Below are 20,658 nucleotides of genomic sequence, written 5' to 3'. Positions count from 1 at the left end.
GGTGATGTCTGAATTTTAAATGCAAGCGAGCGGACGGGCAATATTACCGGGTTGGCGCGATTGAAAATAAAGCAGAAATTATCCGGTCGAATACAACAAGCATTTCTTCAACTGAACGTTACAATCCGGACCTGCTCGACGAGTATCAACATCAACTTTGCATATTTATTGCATAGATAATTTTTCTCTCTCTGCTCAATGAATGCACTTTTTCATAGGATAATATTAATCTTTTAAATAATCCGCCGAACTAAAACAAATTACCCAATCTACCATCTCAAAGCACCACAGTAAATTATGTACGTTCGTTCAATGATTTGTATAGAAAAACTCTTACTGTAATTTAAATGCCCAGCAAGAACCAATGAAATTTTTTAAATATTATTTTTCTCAGGTGCTCCCTGTTTGAGGGCGTAATCACCTGGGTCAGAGGTGAGACCAACATGTGGTCTTTTGTTTACTACTTAGCGGCTGTGTACCTGTGGGTTTATTCTGTGTGTTAATGGATGTTCTAATCATGGTCTTTTTCCAGTGATTTCTCTTGGTGCAATCCAAATACAGTAGGTGTGTCTTGTTTACCTGAGATTTGCAAGAGTTTGAGCTGGCCAACATGTTAGTTTTTTTCATATGGTTGATTACTGGCATGTTGATTTCCCATTTTTGAGCCATATTTTCAACTTTCTTCGTCATTTTCATATAGCAATCTCGTCATATGTTAACATTGTCGTCTATGGAAATTCAATTAGTGGTATGAGCCCTAACAATAACTCCCGTAATACCGTCCTCTACGTCAAAAACAAACCAGAAACTGATCTCAACTATAGAGGGCCTCAATCACAATAAAAAAGACTAATTTATGGCGAAAAACATTTTACTTTCTGGAATTCGAGAAGTTAAAACATTATCAGCCCTAAAAACGGAGACTTAATGAATTAATACATGTAGACGTTAGACCATGTAGACTCCTGGGCTCATCATGTCTACCCAGAATGCAGTGTACAAAGCATGTTATTTGGTCGGCTTATCGAGATTGGCTTAAAAAGTGTTGACAACAGTACCCGAGAGAGAAGAAATGGGAACTCGGGAAAAAGTTATTGTTACTGAATACTATATAAATTGGAACATATGATTCATTAAGTCACAGAGTTTGTAAATGCTCTGCAAGGAGATAAAGAACCCAGTTTACGCGAAATCGCCATTATTGAGTTGCCACAAGCAGTCGTGGTGATTCAGCAAGCTTGGTTGGTAGGGGTCAAATTTAATTATTAACTAACGGTAAATATTTTTTTTGGTTTCATCACACACATGTCATATATATTATTGAGTTGCCACAGAACAATCGTGGCGATTTGTCAACCAACATGTTAAACAAACAACACAACGGAATCGCGATGAACGTTATAACACACTGTCGACCACCGGAGTTATTTAGGTCGGGAAAGCATGCGATAACTCGTATGTGGCTTGGTAACTAACACATATGAATATTTGTGTTTGTGAATAAAGATCAAATTACCAAACATGTGGTATTTGTATTTTTTATATGAATCGTTCATATCTCCGACCTGGATGTAATATCATCAGTATATTTGAAAAAAAAAATAGTTTAACAGATGGGTTATTGATTGCTTAGTTCTCAAGCAATATAGTTTTCATACAGTGGGTTTGAGTTCAAGTGATTGTGTGCCCGTCGTTGCGTACGCTCATATTTACGTAGGTAGCTTTCTAGAGGCAGTTGGAATGAACAATCTATTGACAAGTGTCACGATAAAGTAGAAATGATTGATGCTGCAAGGGTGATTTGGATTATAACACGATATAAGTTCTACTTTAAGCCTATAAATGTGTTTTTGTGTTTGTTCAAGACAATGTCAAGCATTATAATACCACGGTCAAACAAACAAGTCATTCACCGCCTAGTCAGCGTTCAAGATACATGGAGCTCCTTGCTACACATAACCGCCACCCCACCCAAGAAAAAAACTTTCTGGACCAACAAAAAATTTTCTGTACACATGAATTGATGGGAAAATATGTTCACAGACATACAATAACAATCTTCGCTATATAGCGTTGATAAAACAGAAAATAACAAAATATAAAATGAACTAGATCATCATGGATATTCTTTCGTGAACTGTGCACATACTCTAAAATGACAAGTGGCCAAGCCACTTTAATTTGCACGTAATCGACCCTTCAACAAAAACTTTAACAATTTATACACACATATAAGAAAGCAAATATAATCATTCACATTTCTGATTAAGTATTTCAATGTTAAATGTTATATTTTACGTATATTTGAAGACTGAATTTTAGTTTGCTGTCACTGTTCAAATGTTTATGTTTGTGCTTGACCCCATGGCCGTGGACAGGCAGAGACAAGTTGTTTTTAGAGTAACTCGCTGTTTTATGTTATATATTCGCATGCTCCTTATACATGAACATATCACTTTGCCAGTACGTTTTTAAAATGTTGTGTTTTTTAGTGGAAAGTCAGTTAAGCAAACAGCAAATATTACGTTGGTGTTTATGGGGTCTCATGTGATTGGTAATTGCATAAATAGCTCTTTCAATAATAAGATTTACTCCCTGTTAATGTAGGCCCTGTGGACAATAGTTTCACTCTAGGGGTAATACGTACAATGAACTGTAGGATAGTTATGATGGGCGATGATGCACTTCCAATTTTATTAAGCATAACTGACTAAGATGTTTTGGTTACAGTAAGAGGTTTTCTATACAGATCATTGAATGAACATACATAATTTACTGTGGTGCTGCGAGATGGTAGATTGGGTAATTTGTTTTAGTTCAGCGGTTTATTTAAAAGGTTAATATAATTATCCAATGAAAAAGTGCACTCGTTGAGCAGAGAGAGAACAATTATTTATGCGATAAATATGCAAAGTTGATACAGGTCCGGATTGTAACGTTCAGTTGACGAAATTACACGATTATACTGATTTGATCTACATGATTATAGTAACGAATTTCACAAAATCATTTGTTTGTTTCTGATTTAATCTATCTACGGTAATAACTCAAAAGCAAAGCCACACATGTTCAACAGAACGTGGCGGTTACAACTTGCAAGTCTGTTTCGATCGATCCTCTCTTAAGCAGCGCGAAGTTTTTTGTTCTGTTTTATTTTGGGTTGTTTAAAAAGTACAAATTAAGAACAGTGTCACTAAATTGCATCTTTTCTCTCTTTGGCGTACTCCAGAATATAGATTTCCGATGTTGGTCGTTCGTATTTCTACTTTCTTGCGAGCGCTTGCTCAATTCGATCGGATAATTTCCGCTTTATTTTCGATCGCGCCAACCCGGTAATATTGCCCGCCCGCTCGATTGCATTTAAAATTCAGACATCACCTTTAAACAAATCCGACGTGAAAATATATTTCAAAATAAGTACGATATGAGAGTCTCACTTGAAAAGTATATCGGCCCAAAGTCCTAATTATTGAATGTATTACCGTACATTTTGCCGTATAGTTCTCCTTGGTCACAAATCCGCAGTATATTGATGCTGGTTTGGTTGACTACAGTGCCACGTAAGAACTTTGGACTGCCTAACTACTCAATGTAGTATTTTTTTTACAATTGGTAATACAATTATATCTAAATATTATACATCTGTCACCGTAACGAGGTATTTTCATCCTACCATATTAGGAAATGAAAATTCCAAACATGGAATGCTTACGCCCGTAAGCGTCCTCTAATAATAAAAAACAAACATGGCTGCCACCAGAGTTTGACCGGACTCCACGCAATGAAGTTCGGTGATTCTGTTCTAAACTTTTTGGATTTCAGCATTCCCATTATGTATCCTGGCCAGGAAAAGATATATAATAATAAGGTTATTACGAGGAAACCTCAAACGAAGACAGTATAGGACAGCGTACTGTCTGAGTGCTTACTTTGAGGTATCCTCGTAATAACCTTATTATTCTAAAAAAATTCCCGACTTTATTATACGCAGCGCAGCGATAAATTATTAGACGCAAAAGGAGGTATTTGCACTACTGCTGGTAGTAAAATACCTAAGTTGAATTAAACTACTAACCACTAATAATGATTAAAGTTATTAATAAATCAAATAGTTGCGCCTATGTTTTTGTCTATGCACTTGTTCTGTTTCTTGTATCCTTACTCATGGCGAGCTTCTCAGGAATTACTTGGAATTTACATGGTTGTCGTGATTCTTTCAATTTATTAAACAAAACCACTTCACTGATTTTTGTTTCCTCCAGGAAACGCGTTCCGTACCTTCTGATGAAGTAAGGTGGCAAGTGGTATGGAAAGCACCTATGTATTTTTCACATGAAAGTTCACGTTCTGCTGGTGTTGCCATACTTTTTAAACCAAATAAAAATGTTAAAATTTTAAATCTAAATAATGTCGTTCCTGGGCGTCTTTTGCACATACATGCCGTGGTTGATAGCGTTCCGGTGCATTTAATTAATGTGTATGCTCCGACAAACGGGTTTGAACGTCTTGAATTCTTTAAAGTTTTAAAAACGTTTTTGAACAGCTTAAATGACGACCCACTTGTCATTGGGGACGACTTCAATTGTACCCTATGCCCTGAGAATGATAGAGCTGAAAGTTCTGAACCACACTTTTTATCTGCAAACTTCCTCTCCAATATTTTACGTCGGTTTAAACTTGTTGATGCATAGCGTCAGTGCAACACATTAGCCAAACAGTTTACTTGGAGAAGAAATGAATGCAAATCCCGTACAGACACATTCTATGTATCTAAATCTATTGCGTCTAGAATTAAAAGTAGTTCTATCTGTCCACATTATAATTTCTCCGATCATTGCCTTGTTACACTTTGTCTTTCAATAAAGTCTATAAGAAATCATAACCCTGTATGGTGTTTTAATTCTAGTCTTCTTGACGATCAAGTTTTCTGTGAAATAATTAATGATTACTGGCTCACATGGCGTAAAAAGAAGGCACATTTCAATAACATCCAGCTGTGGTGGAATATTGGAAAACTGAAGATTGAAGATCTCACCAAACAGTACACTTTCAAGTTAAGTAATAATTACAAACAAACTAAAAATTTGTTACAACATGACATCAATAATATTGAACAGCAAATGCAATCCAATCATGATCTCGTCAACCAGCTCAATAATACAGGTACAAATTTGAAGAGCGCTGGTCGTTGCGCAGCGCGTTTTCTAGACTGGCAAAGTCTGGACTTCTTTTTTGTTTTACAAAAAAAATATAATTAATTGTCAATTTAGTCTTTTTAACGTGGTCGCGAAAACTAGCGTGACTGCGAAAGAAATCCCGACTGGACGCATCTGCAGGCGACCCCCTGCGTTGAAGTGAAAACCGGAGCGAAATCACTCCGGTAGTTATGCTAATTAAAATATGTTGACTAGCATGGACAACAAATCAGAGTACAGCTGTATACGTCATCTCATATCTATGTTAATGTTCGTGACCTTTCACTTCTGACAGGGCGACTTGTGAAGTCCCGGCGATTTTGAAAGGCTACTTATATACAAATTTCAATTCTACATTAAAGGAACACAACTCGAATGTGTGAATTTTTATAACTACCTTGGCATCACTTTCCAATCAAATGGGAAATTTAGTGCAGCCACAGCAAGGTTGTATGAAAAAGCTCACAAAGCATTATTTAAAATGTATAAAATGCTTTCCGGGATTCAAATGAATGCCATTCAGTGAGTCTAGCCTGTAAACTGTTTGATTCTGTTATTAAACCAGTTATTCTTTATGGGTCAGAAGTTTGGGGTAGTTTTCTGACTAATCTATTTAGTGGAACTGGCAATAGCAAATTAGAGATTGATAATACTGTTTTTGTATCAAAGCTATTCTCTGACAAAATATTACCAGAAAAACTTCATATAAAGTTGTGTAAGAGAGTTTTGGGAGTACATAGGAAGGCATCGAATATTGCTTGTAGAGGTGAACTAGGTCGTTTCCCACTTGCGATTGATGTTTGTACTACTGTTATAAAATTGTATCAAAGGTTGTCATGTAAGAAAACAAACAACATAATTATCGAAGCTGCTTTTAAAGAAAGTAGTGGGTTTAAATACGATCCCTGGTATAAATTTCTCCAAAAACTTCTACAAATTACAAATATGACAAATACGGATACTAATCAGGCAAATCTTTGCAATCTGTTTAAAGAAAGGTTAAACCAAATTTACTCAAGAAATATGGAAAGTCAGTTGAACAAAACTGGTCATAATAAACTAAGTACTTATAAAACATTCAAAAATAATTATAAATTTGAAAAATACTTGGATGATATAAAAAACAAAAAACACAGAGTACCATTAACCAAATTTCGTATTTCAGCCCACTTCTTGCCAATTGAAATAGGCCGTCACAGGGGAATAAATACAATTGACAGGGTATGTAACAAATGTGACTCTAATGATGTGGGTGATGAAAAGCATTACTTTTTTCATTGTGACAGTTTTTCAGAACACAGAAAAAAATTCCTCTATACATTGTTCAAATACTCATCTGACTATCAAACATTACCAAATGGAGAATTGTTTATTAATGTTTTCTCTAGTGTAGACAAATATATTTGTAGTATTTTAGCTAATTTTGTTTTTCAGATTTTAAAATTATTTTAGTTTAGTTGTGATACTGTATGTTTCTTACGTTGGACTTTACTCAAGCATTGTTTTTGTGTATGTTCCAAATAAAATATCCTATCCATCCGACATTTAAATCAACTTGTTTTCAGTAAACATGAACTTAAACAAATTTAAATATCCATCTCTACGACCGAATCGAATCAACCTTTACAAGGTCACGTTTACTTTGACACACCCACTCACGAATAAACAATGCCATCATGAATAATTAATAGCAGTCAAATGCCCGCAGATGCGTCCAGTCGGGATTTCTTTAGGGGTTAGGTTAGTTTTCGCGATCACGCTAAAAGAAATAAAATAACAATAAATTATTTCTTTTTGTAAAACAAAAAAGAAGTCCCGACTTTGCCAGTCTACGCGTTTTCGTACTTCATGTAATGAAGCAATGTTCACACGTGTTGTATACGTCGCTATGAGTCCCCTATCCAACAGGACGCGATGACCACCGCCCTTTGAACAAAAGATTTTTATTTTATATGCTGACCAAAAAATATCAGAATAACAATGTTTTAAACGTTTGTAAAATTAACATCGCAAATTTTGAGAATGTGTTTAAGAGATTCCGCGGTGTAAATAAACATTGCAAACAGGGTCTGTTTCGTTCGTAGAAATTTTGTTTTGTTTATTTTGGCTCATAAAAAAAACGTGCTGCATTTGTTTCTGTCTTTGGCATATTTCAGAATGATAGATATTGTCCGGTCGTATTTTTACGTATTTAAGGATCTGTTTATACCAAGCGAGTGCACAGTATTAATTTCACCCAACCTGTCTAATTTCCGCTTTATTTTGAAAATATCGCCCTCTGCGCGCATTTTAATTCGTGGTTTTAGCATCGTTATTTTTGGGAAAACACATCAATATTTTCTTCGTTTCTTTGCCCTAGGGAGTTAGCGTTGTCTTTATCAAGTAACTGTCTCGATAATCATTGATGAAACGAGAGAGCAGTCCTGGATTCAAACGGAACACAGTTCGGCTCCTTCAGCATGTTAAACAAAAGGTCGTAGTTCAAGTTGCGTGCGCGAATGATACAAGGGGGCAAGGAGGGTTATTTTCGTTCAACGTAATTGCAATATTTTTTTGTTCGTACAACGGAAATTGGAAAAATAAATTCCGTAATTGTGTAATCACAGGCTAGACGTACGACGTAATCAATCAAATATTTTCATCGTACACTGTAAAAATGTGTCATTTTTCTCGGTACGTACAAGAATTTATATCCAAATTAAAAAAGTCGTAAAGAATAATCCAGCGAAATTACATTTTCGAAACTGAAATGACTAGATGACACAATTCATTGCAAAATTCAATTATCACTGTAAATTGTAAAAACGTCCTTTTTTCCTTGTAATTGTAAAAGGCCCTTTTTATTTCCCGTAAAACTGTACCCCCTTTGCCCCCCTCCATACAAAGTATCATAGATTGTCGTTCGTCCGTACCGTGTCGTTCGGATTTTAATAGTAATTAATACTCTATTACTCGTTGTATCCGTAAACTTTACCATTGAAACAACAAATTCAACCACTCGTGTACCAGTGATCAGTGTTTGAGCCAGCGATTGGTGTTTTAAATAAGCGAGCGAGAAAAGAAAGTAATATAAATATGGTAGTTTTTTCGGTCGGACAAGATCCCGTGGTCGGATATTATGTGATAATTGGTTGCTTAAAACCGATAAAAGCGGGTGATTGGGCGAAATTAGTAGCGTGGCAAGTTTATAAATTGAGAAACGTCACCAAGTAAGGACACGGTAGAAAGAGTTGATAGTAAACGCAGGGGTTTACAGCGGGGGAGCAGCCACCACCCATTTACCGTGAAAGCGTAAAATCGCGACAGATTTGTTTCGTTCTTATATTTAATATTAGGTTTTGAGAGCTGCTGAGTCAAAAAAAGACTAAATGATCCCAAAAGAACGCGTTGGAGACATATGCCTATGCAGAATTTGGTTTGCCAGTACATAATCCATTTTTAACACCTTGCATTTGGCTACTCTATTGACAATGGCTGTTTATCCTGATTTGGCACTTGGGGTGACCGGTAATCAGTGTCAACAACGTGCTGTGCATGTTTTCGGCACGAATTCAGTTGTAAGCTGAAATTTTCATATGCGTGTTTGGTAGTCGTTAGCTAAACATTTTTGGGTTTCGTTTGCAAAGTTACAGAGTTTCGTTTAACTATTTTTGCTGAAATACATTGTATACTGTATATAGTTTTGTCTTATTCTCTCCACTGTGATGTGGTATTTAATCTGATAGTACTACAACTCTTAATTTAGCAAATCTTTGGAATGTTATTTTTATTGTGATAATCAAGAATATAAATTTGCCAAAAGTCGGGAGTTGTGAACAAATAAACTGTTAATAAAGAGCTTTGGTTATGTAAGATCCATGGTAAGATCTCCGTGATAAGGGGTGGATAGAAACGCAGTCTCTAAACCCCCGGTTGGGAAACGATAATACTTCTTTTGTCTCAACGCGTGTTACACGTTCGTCGAATTGTTTATTCGTTAACCCATGGAGGTCTCTTTTTACCTCCATGGTTAACCCAAGTGAACGCAAGCCTACTTTTCTATTACCATAAAATTAGCATATGGTATAACATATGACAACAGAAGCCTTCTTGAATCACATCTACGCATGCGTATACACTTCGTTTCGATTTTCGGCACAACGCGAGAGACGGTACATTATTTACCGAAATGTGGGAAAACTACGAGGATTTTGTCGATTTCGATATCGATTGGAATGATATATTCCAAGAGGGCCCAGATAATGTTGCTGCTGAATGCACGAAAGAAGGCTACGAAAACAGTGACATCGACGCAGCCATCCATTCTGTCAGGGCCGCAAAAAACGTATCGAACGTAATTTATGTGTTAAAACACGATCTAAGTTTGATCGAAACAAACAGAACAGCCATTAAAACAGCATTGGGCACTTCCACCTCAATATTAATAAAATAATAGCTCAAGTCGGAAAAGTGTGTTTGTGAGGTTTGTTAAAATCAGATACTGTCACTATAACATCGAATTTGGTCATTCGAATCGCCATCTTGATATAACCATGGAGATAAATGATATAACATGAACAAATTTTGTACACTCTACATCAGGGAGCTGTTTAATTCAGTGATTTTCTGAGAAGAATATCGGAATCTGACTACACCAACATGATTCGGATATTTCTAAGATATAAATCAACGGTTCTTCAAAATTTTAGGCATCAATATAAAAAAACACTTCGAACAGTCGTTTTCTTCGAACGATACTCGACGACCATCTTGGTTCGTGGGCGGATACAAGTATCTACGGGGGCAAAACTAACGGTAAAATGATCGACTGAAATGAACCCTTTAATACTGCTTCTACACAAAATAATCTATGTTGGGGAATAATTAAAATAATAAACAAAAAATATGACGACTGTGATCGTTTTAGATGTAGGGACGCATTTTCATAGGGTGAAACCTTTTGTACAGCGTCACCGTAACAAGGCACCCTGCAATGAACAGTGCTGGCTGTGATGGTCTGAAATTCTGGATTTTTGTTATGTCAATTAAATGAACATATCTTTTAAATTACACGTGCCTTATCAGGAAGCTTTTACGGACACAAATTACACACGCAACTCGGAATAATTTCGAAATAAGCTGTATAAAATGACAAAGATTCACAGGCGCAGAGCGGAAGACAGTGTAATCTAGTCACCGGTTTCACTCCACAAGCATAACGCACACTGTTACCAGCGATCGGGGGGATTAACATCTTCGAACAAAGGCGTTTCCCAACCGGGTGTTGAGTGACTGTGGTAGAAATAAGTACAGTCTCTTTAGAGTGGGACTATGTAGAGAGAAAAAGGAGTGCATTTTTTTAATAATTTCACTCGAGCGACGTCACAACTTTTTTCAGGTTTTATCGCTAATTGTCGCAGTGCCAGGGGTTGTTTTAGAGTTCCGATCTGTTTATAAATATTCATGAAGCAATCGCAGCTGTTCTGAGAATTATTCGGACAGTCATTTAACAATATATCTTGGAACTTTGCAAAACACTTGAGTCTTTTCCAATCTAGTCTTGATGGCGCCGTTGTGTTGACACGCCCACAATTGGGACCATTTCATAATCTTGCTAGATGCAGGTAAAACGTTGTTTTCAAAACGTCACGCCTGGTTACAATAAAATAACAGGTTATATGTTGCATATGCGTTCACGTGTTATATTTTAATTTTAAATTGTTATAACTATATGAGTCCACTTGACATAACACAATTTACAAATCAATTCCCTAGTGTTGAGTAACCCCATGTATTAATGAACTCATTGGCACCGCTGTAAAATAAGGTGCGCTCGGACGTTTAAACTCACACATTCGCAAGATAATAACGATGTGAAACATGTCTGTTTTTTTTTTTTTAGAAAATGCTTTGTCACAGAATAATAGTCTGCGGAATAGTATGAAATAGGTATGGGACAAAAACAACAAACCTGCTTTGAAATCGAAAAAAAATGGGTCTTTTGATTACCGGGGACACATTTCAATGAACTTGATCACGGGAAATGCATGGCGCAAATTTCAAGCGGAAATTCCGCTGTGAGCTCTCGCAATCGCGTCATTTTTACAAGGTTCGCCATTTTTTTGTCACGTGGTAACAATGACTGTCCGGTTAGTGCGAACTTGTCCCTCTATATTTAGGCTTTTGAATCATAAATTCTAAAGTATGGTTCTGAATGAAACAACAGGCAGAGAACACTTGCATAGCATAACCCCAGACTAGTAATATTACGAGTCTGATGCATAACGGTCCAGTGGCCGACATCCTGTGTGTATTGCAAACAAATAGCATAGAGCCGGTCGGCATTTTTTTATTCTGGTCGGAAATTCTGAATGGCGGTTTCTAGTAGCGAGCGTGGGCAGATTTTTGAAAAAATAACGAACGAAGAAATCGATAGGTAAAAAGGTGTTTGAGTAATATTCTCAAACATAAAACGCAACTAGATGAGTTTTCAGTAGACCAATACACTCACGTGACACTACTTTCCCGAATTAGGTTCGTGCAGGGAGTTGGTTCGTGTAAACTACTTCCTTGGGGAAGCCCTTTTCGTTTTCCCACCCCAGGCCACGACACCAGATCTATTCACACTACCTGCCTAGACTTCGTACTTGATATGGTTGCACATTTGTCGTTATTTTGCGCAAAGTAATGACAAACGAAACAGCGTTAATTTTTGACATAGAACAAATGAAGATAGAACAGTGGTGGACGGTGGACTAATCAGAATATCGGAATCAATCCTCGGTACTGGCATTTTGTGGTTCTTTGCTAAGACCGATATAAAAAATAAATGTAGTAGTCCAGATAATCGTGGTGTCGTAATTATTCAATATATACGTTAAGACAAAACATTCTTTCCCATTTATACTTGATATACATATATATAATTATATATATATTGTGCGTGGACGTTTTTGGACGAGGTGAAACTTTACATTCTCCTGATTGAATAGTGTAACGAATAAGACGCTGGAAGCAATGTCAGAGTTGCTTCGTCGAAATGAGTTTGAGAACCTTCAAACCGTTTGGGTCCGCTTCTTGGCATATGCCAAGTTATGCCCGTCTAATCGTTTAACAGGGTTAAGAATTTACAAAAAAAGAATAGCAGACTGCATATAAAGTTGAAAAAAGAAAACGATTTTTTTCTCGATGTCAAACCGGTTGCTATGTTGTAACTGTATGGAACAATGCATTCTGGTTGTCCAACTACGGAATGCGGTAAACTTAACGCTATCTACTGTACACTATTGTCCGAGACTCATTCTCGCCGCCAGAGTTTATTTCCGCTTCGAGACTCGACGGAATAAATCTATGTAGGCTTGGCGTAAAAGAGGCCGGGCCATGGCGTACGATGATGTGGCGACTTGGATTCAGTAATACTCCACTATTTGGCTCAAGCAGGCCTGTAAGGCTGTATGTTAAACCATGGAGCTCCATGGTTAAATGTACGATGTATAAAACGCGTCGACGTGTTCACAATACTAACTATTATCAGCTCATTACCGACTGTCACCAAACCAATTCTGTCTTCGTATCGCTTATTTGGAATAAAAGACGTGCTCAGCACTGCCAATTCACATCATACTTTTGACGAAATGGTCTCTCGACGAAATATGCATCGGGATAAAGCATTCTGTATGTAGTTTCTACCAACGAACATTTTAATTACAATTTTTCTATTCGTTTTTATCCTCAGACGGAAATGGAATAGTCTCTCTCTTTCGGTTATAATTTGGTATAGTGTACTGTTCTAGGCCAATCAGATCTTGGTTAGACCACACATATTTCATAGCAAGAAACGTAGTTGACACTTGCATGTAGATCCACATCCTCTAATGGACCATTATAGTTTTTATCAAGGTATCGGATGATTTTGAGCAGGCACATTACATTGACATTACAACAAATGCACATTTTAAATTTAAATATTTTATTATATTATTAAGAGTTCCATAATGTCTCTCACACGGGCATAGCTGTGCCAAGGCAAGTATACAAACCAGTACCGCTACACATTCATTGTACATTTAATCAAAATCCCTCTTCACTAGAGTAGTGCACTAAATATGAACTTCGAATATAATTTATTCCAGGGACGTAACGACCAACGTATTTTATTTACGAATTGTACAGCTACCAGTCTACAGCCTTTTCAACATCAGCATCCGTTACGTGTACATGTTGGGATCTCGGCACGTGCCGATATTTTAAACCTCCATGTTTGGAGAGAATTACAGCACTGGGTTTACGTTTGTCCGGACCCACATCGGGACCCACTCGGCTCGTGCAGAAATCACGCTATCATTCGTCGATCTGTTAGTTGACGCAAACATGGAAAGCGATACACATATGATGAAAACAATAATTGACATATTGAAATTAATTCCTTTTGTTATTATAGTATTTATTACGAGTCATCATGCAATGAACGGCTTACAAGATTCGATTTTTTTGCTTACGTCAATGTAGCATTGCAAGAAAATACCGGTTGCAGCACATGAATATTCGTCGCCGACGACAGTTTGCATTAATTTCATTCATTACAACTGTATCCGATCATATATATAGTTATGTGTTCTCTGAAAATTCACCACTGATTTCGGTTCGTGCCGAGCGTTCAAGTAGATCTCTAACGTGAACGCCACTAATGTGTACTCGAAAGTGACTTGGCTGAGAAATGATTACGTACTACAATATACTAACACTGACACTCTTTTTCTAACTTTCGAAAATAATGGTTTTAAGAAACATTCATTGTGTGTTTTAATCATAGGTTAATCAACAGTATGTTTATAAGTTCAGTCACGGTTTTAGTAACCGTGGTTCAGTCACATCAGACAAAACAAATATCACTTGATGCCACAGTGGTAACACCTCTTTTGTTGTAGAAGTAACATACGTGATTATAAACAATGTACTAACAAACAAGTGTGAGCTGTCTTGGCTGAGTTCAAGTGCAGCCCCTTACACGTTTTTTTTTTCCAAAACGTAAAATATGACGGAACTTCGTTCTATCATACTAGACTTGTCTTTAGATTTTTGAAATGTCATGAAATTGAACAGATAAAGACGTACAAGAAGCGTGATATATTGGAGCTAAGCACGTATGGGGGTACATCAATCCTCAAGCCACGACTGTGTTTGTCGTTGATGGCGGGATCATGACGCGGGAGTAATTGTACTTAACAAGCAATTTAAAAACAAGCCGTACGAGGGCGCTATATACGAATATGGAATAATTTTATTATATTTGCTAAAGCACATTTAAATTGTAAACGGTTATACACACCATGTAAGGATAAATATTATAAGGCAGTTCCCGGAAAACTTCAAAATAAATGTAATTTACAATGGGCGTACTCTGCGTACATGACGTGGAAGAACACAAGAATACGCCGGAAACCGTTCACGTAATGATCGGTTACCCAGCTGTATATGTTGTTTCAGTTTCAACGTAAATCGGCGTATATTTTTGCATTTACGTTTCTTCCGTCCAACTTAATCAGCGGTTATTTAAAAGTATACGTTATAAACGTTGAACGGAAATCTGCGGTTTTTCAGAAATTACCGTTGATTTACGTTGGACTGAATGGACGACAAACGTAGCATTTCCGGCTGACGGTTACGCGACGGATATGCCACCCCCATACACGGCAAATGTGATATCCCAGAGTTCAATGCGTTTTGTACCATCCAATATACACTTTATCTCCGCACGAGGGCGCAATTTCAAATTGAAAGAAAAACTAGCACTCACGCTATTACCATTCTATGACCTCAATTGACCCACCAGCCTCATTCCCAACTTGATACTGGAATTCTCATTTTTTTGATGTATTTAAAGTTTTTTACCCGGATCGTTCTAACCATTTCAATAAATAGTTATAGACTATAATTGATTATGCGAAATTACTGCATTTTTGGTGGTTTTTGGCCTACTCCTCTCACTGTTATGTTAGAATTACCGCGAGAGTGCCTCCTATGGATTGTCAACATGGCGGCTCACAAAGTTACGTTCGGTAAGTCCTTTTTTTTTACGTTTTACACAAGAAAAAAGCAATTTTTAGAAAATAACGTTCGATTTCTTCAATTGTTGGCGCCTTTTTTGTTGCAAAAATGCTGGTCGTGAAAATGAAAAACGTAATTTTGTTGGGGATTTCGAGAGCTTTACAACGATATGTAGATCGACCATATACACGTTATGTCCCTCATAGGAGTAGTGAATAAAGTGTCATAATGTATTTTGTCATTAATTTGCATACCATATATACACTATTGAGATAATATATACACTATTGAGATACTATGGGTATAGGGATAAAATGAACATTATTCATAATAAATTATGTAATATTAAAGTGAGAATATACTAAATATAGTTAATAACAAATGATTTTCAAAAAAAATGTGCCACGCCCCCTCCACTTGCCCCATTTCTCCAGTAAACGTGACACACATTGATGTGTTTGAAGTTGAAGAATTAATACCTAGAAAATAGTGTCATTACAAATTTGACAATTTAGGCTGACTTTAGAATAGTTTTACCAAGTGTAAATAATAATTTATTATTATGACAGATTTTTTATATTAAATATTGAGATTAGTTTAATAACAAATGATTTTCAAAGAAAATGTGCCAGGCCCCCTCCACATGCCCCATTTTTTACAGTCAAAGACTTCATAGAAAATAGTGTCATTACAAATTTGACAATTTAGGCTGACTTTGGAATAGTTTTACCAAGTGTAAATAATAATTTATTATTATGACAGATTTTTGATATTAAATATTGAGATTAGTAATGCATCTTGTGTTTTGTTTCAGATCTTTTGTGCTGAACTTACCATGGACAGTTTGCATGTGACGAGTGATACCTGGCTTGATTTTATATACAACATGGAGATGTGATGCACATAGTGTGCATTTGTATTCCTTGTGTGTGCCAAATAAAATTTCAAAATGTGATTCAGCAGAATCCAACAAATTCACTTCAATGTGTTCAGTGTATTTAATTTCAAATGCTAGTGAAGCTGCTTCAAGTTTCTTATCAAGTTTGTTAAGATCATCCTTTTTAGTAACTTGAAGTAACTTTGCTGAATGATTTGCTTCATTAATTTCAACCTTGGTATCAAATTGGTCGACCAGTTTTGTTTCATATTGCTTCACATCATGTTTTTGATCTTCAGATAACTTTGCAAACTTTTGTATAAATTCCAGTTGTTGGTCGATCTTTTGAGCCTCATTGAAGAGCTTGTCAATTAGTTTACCCACGTTTCTCAATTTAGCATGAAGGTGATCCATAGTGTATTCATTTATGGGGTCATACTTTATAAGAGGATGATTACTCTGACCATTACTTTTTCCTTCTGCCCATGAATTCATATCTGCAAGAGTGATAGACATATCCCATTCATGATTTGGATTGTGACATTTATGAACTGTAGCCAAACATATTCTTTCCCTGCAAGACCAAACTTTTATACTTTTCATCTCGTTCCAGTTTTCTACAGTATTTCATCCCCTTTATACCATGTTGGGCAAATTTTTCAGTGCATGCCAGAACAGGAAGAATATCAACTTCTATCAGTGCATCACTCTGGGGCATTTATAATGGCAAATGGAATGCGGCTTGCATCAGAAGACTGGATTTGGATTTCTCCATACTTCATTACCATTATATTTTATCAGACGTATAGCACCACTGATGGCAAATACTTTGAAATTTTGGGACACTCCCTTGAAATCTTGGAAAGTGTGGCCACCCTCACCTACAACTATTTCTAACTTCTGTCTCTCATTTTCATCATCAAGGTCATAATCCAATTTCTTTTCAGTCAATATGTTGAGGACACTTCTCCAAACCAGGCCTTCAATATCATGAACAAACCAGCCCTTTTTATCTTGAGAGGCAGTTTCTGACACCATAGTGTGGAACCGTTTCAAATTATTTGAAAATTCTTGAAACATTTTCTTGTGTTCTCAGAGATTTCTCTAAACCATCATTGTCAGATTCAGGTAGACCGCCCCCTAGATGGATAAATATGTGTTCTGCTTCAGAATCATTCCATAATTTAGCGTCATTTGTAGTCTGATCTAATTTCTGGGAAGATGGTGCTGCTAATAAAGCCAATTTAACAGAAGGAGGCAGAATATCTGATGTAATGGCTTCCTTGAAAAATGATACAGATAATACTGATTTGGCAAATGTTTTATCTTTATTTAATCGTAATTGCCAAAGGGCACTCTCATCAAATCCAGACAACTTTTCACCTACTGCCTGGTGCTGATTTAAGATTTTACTGATGTAGGCTCGACTCCCAGTGGCTTTCTTAGAAATTGCTGATCTTTTCGTGCTAAATAGAACTGCAAGAGAGACTTCCAAATATTTCTTTGAATCATCCCATTCGTGACCCTTTAAATTTTCCAGCAAATTTCTCACCACTTGTCTTACTTGAGATGGCCCTTTTTGAATGATCAAATCGGAAAGTTGCCCTATTTCATTAGCAACGAGCGATCTCGCCTTCATCAGCTTAAATCTGTGAAAAGCACGGCTGGCAATAGAGCTTGCCGTCATTCCCATCACGAACAAATCATTCGACGCGATAGCATAAAATCGCCTACAAACCATTCGAAGTGAGCACATCGTTTTAACTTTCTCGAACTGTGAACTATAGTCATCACTGTCATTAAAAAAGCAACAAAACCCGAATATTCGAGTCAAAATCTCGGAAGAAAGATCAGAAAGCGAACGACCTTGTGTGCCGACGTACCCCAGACCATTCGTCCCGGTGTTATCGCTATCGCCACACGAGACTCCAGCTTGTCTCCTATACAATTTTCCTTCCGCCCACTTAATTTTAATATTCATATGACCTTTGCACTGACATCGATAGCCAATCGCATTCGACCGCGGACGTCACTCTAAATAAACAACTGAATAAATTAATATACCATATTTGGAAGATAGCGGGTAAATTCAACGTTGTTGGTGTGTTCCTTGGGGTTCCGAAGTCGCACGAAACGAGTTCATGTTCCGTTATCTTTCGCAAGTAAAACAGGTCGATATGTATTAAACATGGCATTTGTTTTCTTGTTTTAACCCCCTTATTACGCAAGCTTCCGTCGAAGTGGTGTTTTTTTCGACGATTTGTGGCATGTTGCAAAACGAACGAAACATTGCGGCATTCTTAGCGGTGGATAAGGGATCGACTATGTCGTCACATTTATGTCTCGTTTGAAAGAGAATAAACAACCGCTCAGAAAAATATGTTGCTAATATTTAAGTGCGGTGCCTTGAAATCGCCTGCCCGACGTCCAAATTTCAAAAGGATGTTCGATTTGCAATGACGACCGTTCATATGTACTAGGCGACGTTACTAATTACTACTAGGGTCGGTGTTTGCATTAAGAATTATAGAACAAAAGATCAGCAAAGCGGTGCTTTTGTCGGCGATTTTGTCAAAGGGAATATTGATAAAATGTTGCAAAACAGAATCGCGAGTTGGGTGAAAAATTGCGCCGGCGGCATTCTCAGCGATGGCGACACCCGAGAAACACCGTGTCACGGTGCATTCGTGCATCAGTACACCGAAGAAATACATACATATTGTTGCGGACGACTATTGTAGACTGTGTTCATGTAGTCTTCGAGTTTGTGGACAGTTAAAGTCGTGTGTGAATTTATTCAAGCCAGGAAAAGCAGGAGGGATAACTTATGGAAATCGTCTTTCCAATTTGATCCAGTGCGACGTTGTGAAAGGAGCGACTCTGTCGTCTCATCTATGTCTAGTTTGTAAGAGAAAGATTGATAGCGCAGAAAAATCCGCCAATAATGTAAAACAGTGGCGTGAAATTGTCAGTCATTCTAATATCTCCCAACCTGTGAACGAAAGTGCTTAAGCGTGCTGCCTTGAAATCGCCTGCCAAAACTAAAATGGCGCGTGTCACGTGACTTCGTTTACTAAAGATAGCGTGGGCGTTTGATTGACACTCAACTCATTAGTATTCCACCAATCACAGCTACATCTACTTTCTGGATGTGCGCAGTCAAATTGTATAGGAGACAAGCTGGAGTCTCGTGTGGCGATAGCGATAACACCGGGACGAATGGTCTGGGGTAGTGCCGACGGTGCCGACGGACAACATCGGCGATTGAGTGAGCAGTTGAAGCCAATTTCCCACGTAATTTTGCGGCTAAACTTGCCTGCTTGACTCTTTTGGATACTCTTAGCATGATTGTGTAGGAATACGTCCAGAAAATGTGATATTGGTACAATAAATCGCACGATAAGCACATGGAAGGCTAACCCGGAAACAACTCAAGCGCTAAAAACGATTTTTGCGCAGAACGATGCCAGAATTTCAGTTCTGCGCATAGCAATATGCGTTGGTACAGAACGTGTTGAATTCTGGGTAAAACCTCGTACCGTGCCATAGTCCGACGGTTACGCGACGGTTACGCGGCGGATTTACTGCATAACCGCCATGTAACCGTTGTGTAACCGTACCGGAAACACGCGATTTCATGCCGTGACTTTTTTAGGTCAAGGGAAAAGGTCACAGTATTAGTTTATGAATGCTATGTATTATTATACAGGTTTGGCCTTAAAAATTGGAACAGATTTTCCTAATGAGACTCACAAAGTCAAGACCAAGTGTGCATACAAATGTGTGTGCTCTGTCCAACTACAAGATTTTTAAATGTGCACACAAGTTTTTTGCACGACTCACCTGACCAATGTCTGGTCAAAAGTCATCGTCATAGTTTATGTATTGTTGTGATAAAACTACGAGGGAAAGAGTCATTGACCTTCGACTTGACACAAATATCATGTGATCCCAATTCAGCAATTGTGTTTCAAAAATCAAGGTCATAACTGAACTGGTGTATATCTGTTGATAATAGTTCTATGACAAAATTTCCCACACATTCATGTGATCCACAAATAAAATTTAGATTCAAAGGTCAAAGTTCACAGTATGAGTGCCTGTACGTATTTTATTTCAGTAATTTCGGATATGTTAACTATATGACCATAGTACTTTTTTTTTTATTTACCTACATATGTATTATAGGACTATTGAAGAAATCTAGCCCAGGTTATCGCGTGTTTGTTTGCTTTACCTGTTCAATAATTTTGGCTAAATGTATTTTTACGATAAATTCACTCATAGGAAAAAAGCTTTGTAATGGGAAATTATTACCCCGTATTTTAGTCCTTTCCAAATCTGAGCCAATTGTGTTAAAAGATAGAGTTGTTTCGTGTAATCAGTTTGACGGCTAGGGTTCACCATGTCAAGAGGTCAAGTCAATACAACACTCGGGAATATGTGGCTATTTATAAAAGTGGTGACAGTCAGTCCGATAACTGGTAACTATTTATCTCAGTTATACAGATAGTAACCACCTGACCTACCCTACGTAGGATTGCTATAGTACCAAATCTT

The 20,658-nt window shown here is 37.2% G+C and overlaps 1 long non-coding RNA gene across 1 annotated transcript; it reads left to right on the top strand.

Annotated features, from left to right (window-relative positions):
- Positions 1-14,980: 14,980 nt before the first annotated feature.
- On the top strand, positions 14,981-16,199 carry LOC146733657 (uncharacterized). The gene is made up of 2 exons (XR_014926674.1): positions 14,981-15,232; positions 16,036-16,199. It is a non-coding gene; the product is annotated as an uncharacterized LOC146733657 (long non-coding RNA).
- Positions 16,200-20,658: the final 4,459 nt, after the last annotated feature.

This window comes from Saccoglossus kowalevskii, chromosome 16 (assembly GCF_978046115.1).
Source record: "Saccoglossus kowalevskii chromosome 16, keSacKowa6.1, whole genome shotgun sequence".
Lineage (NCBI taxonomy): Eukaryota > Metazoa > Hemichordata > Enteropneusta > Harrimaniidae > Saccoglossus > Saccoglossus kowalevskii.
This window is presented reverse-complemented; position numbering and strand designations above follow the sequence as displayed.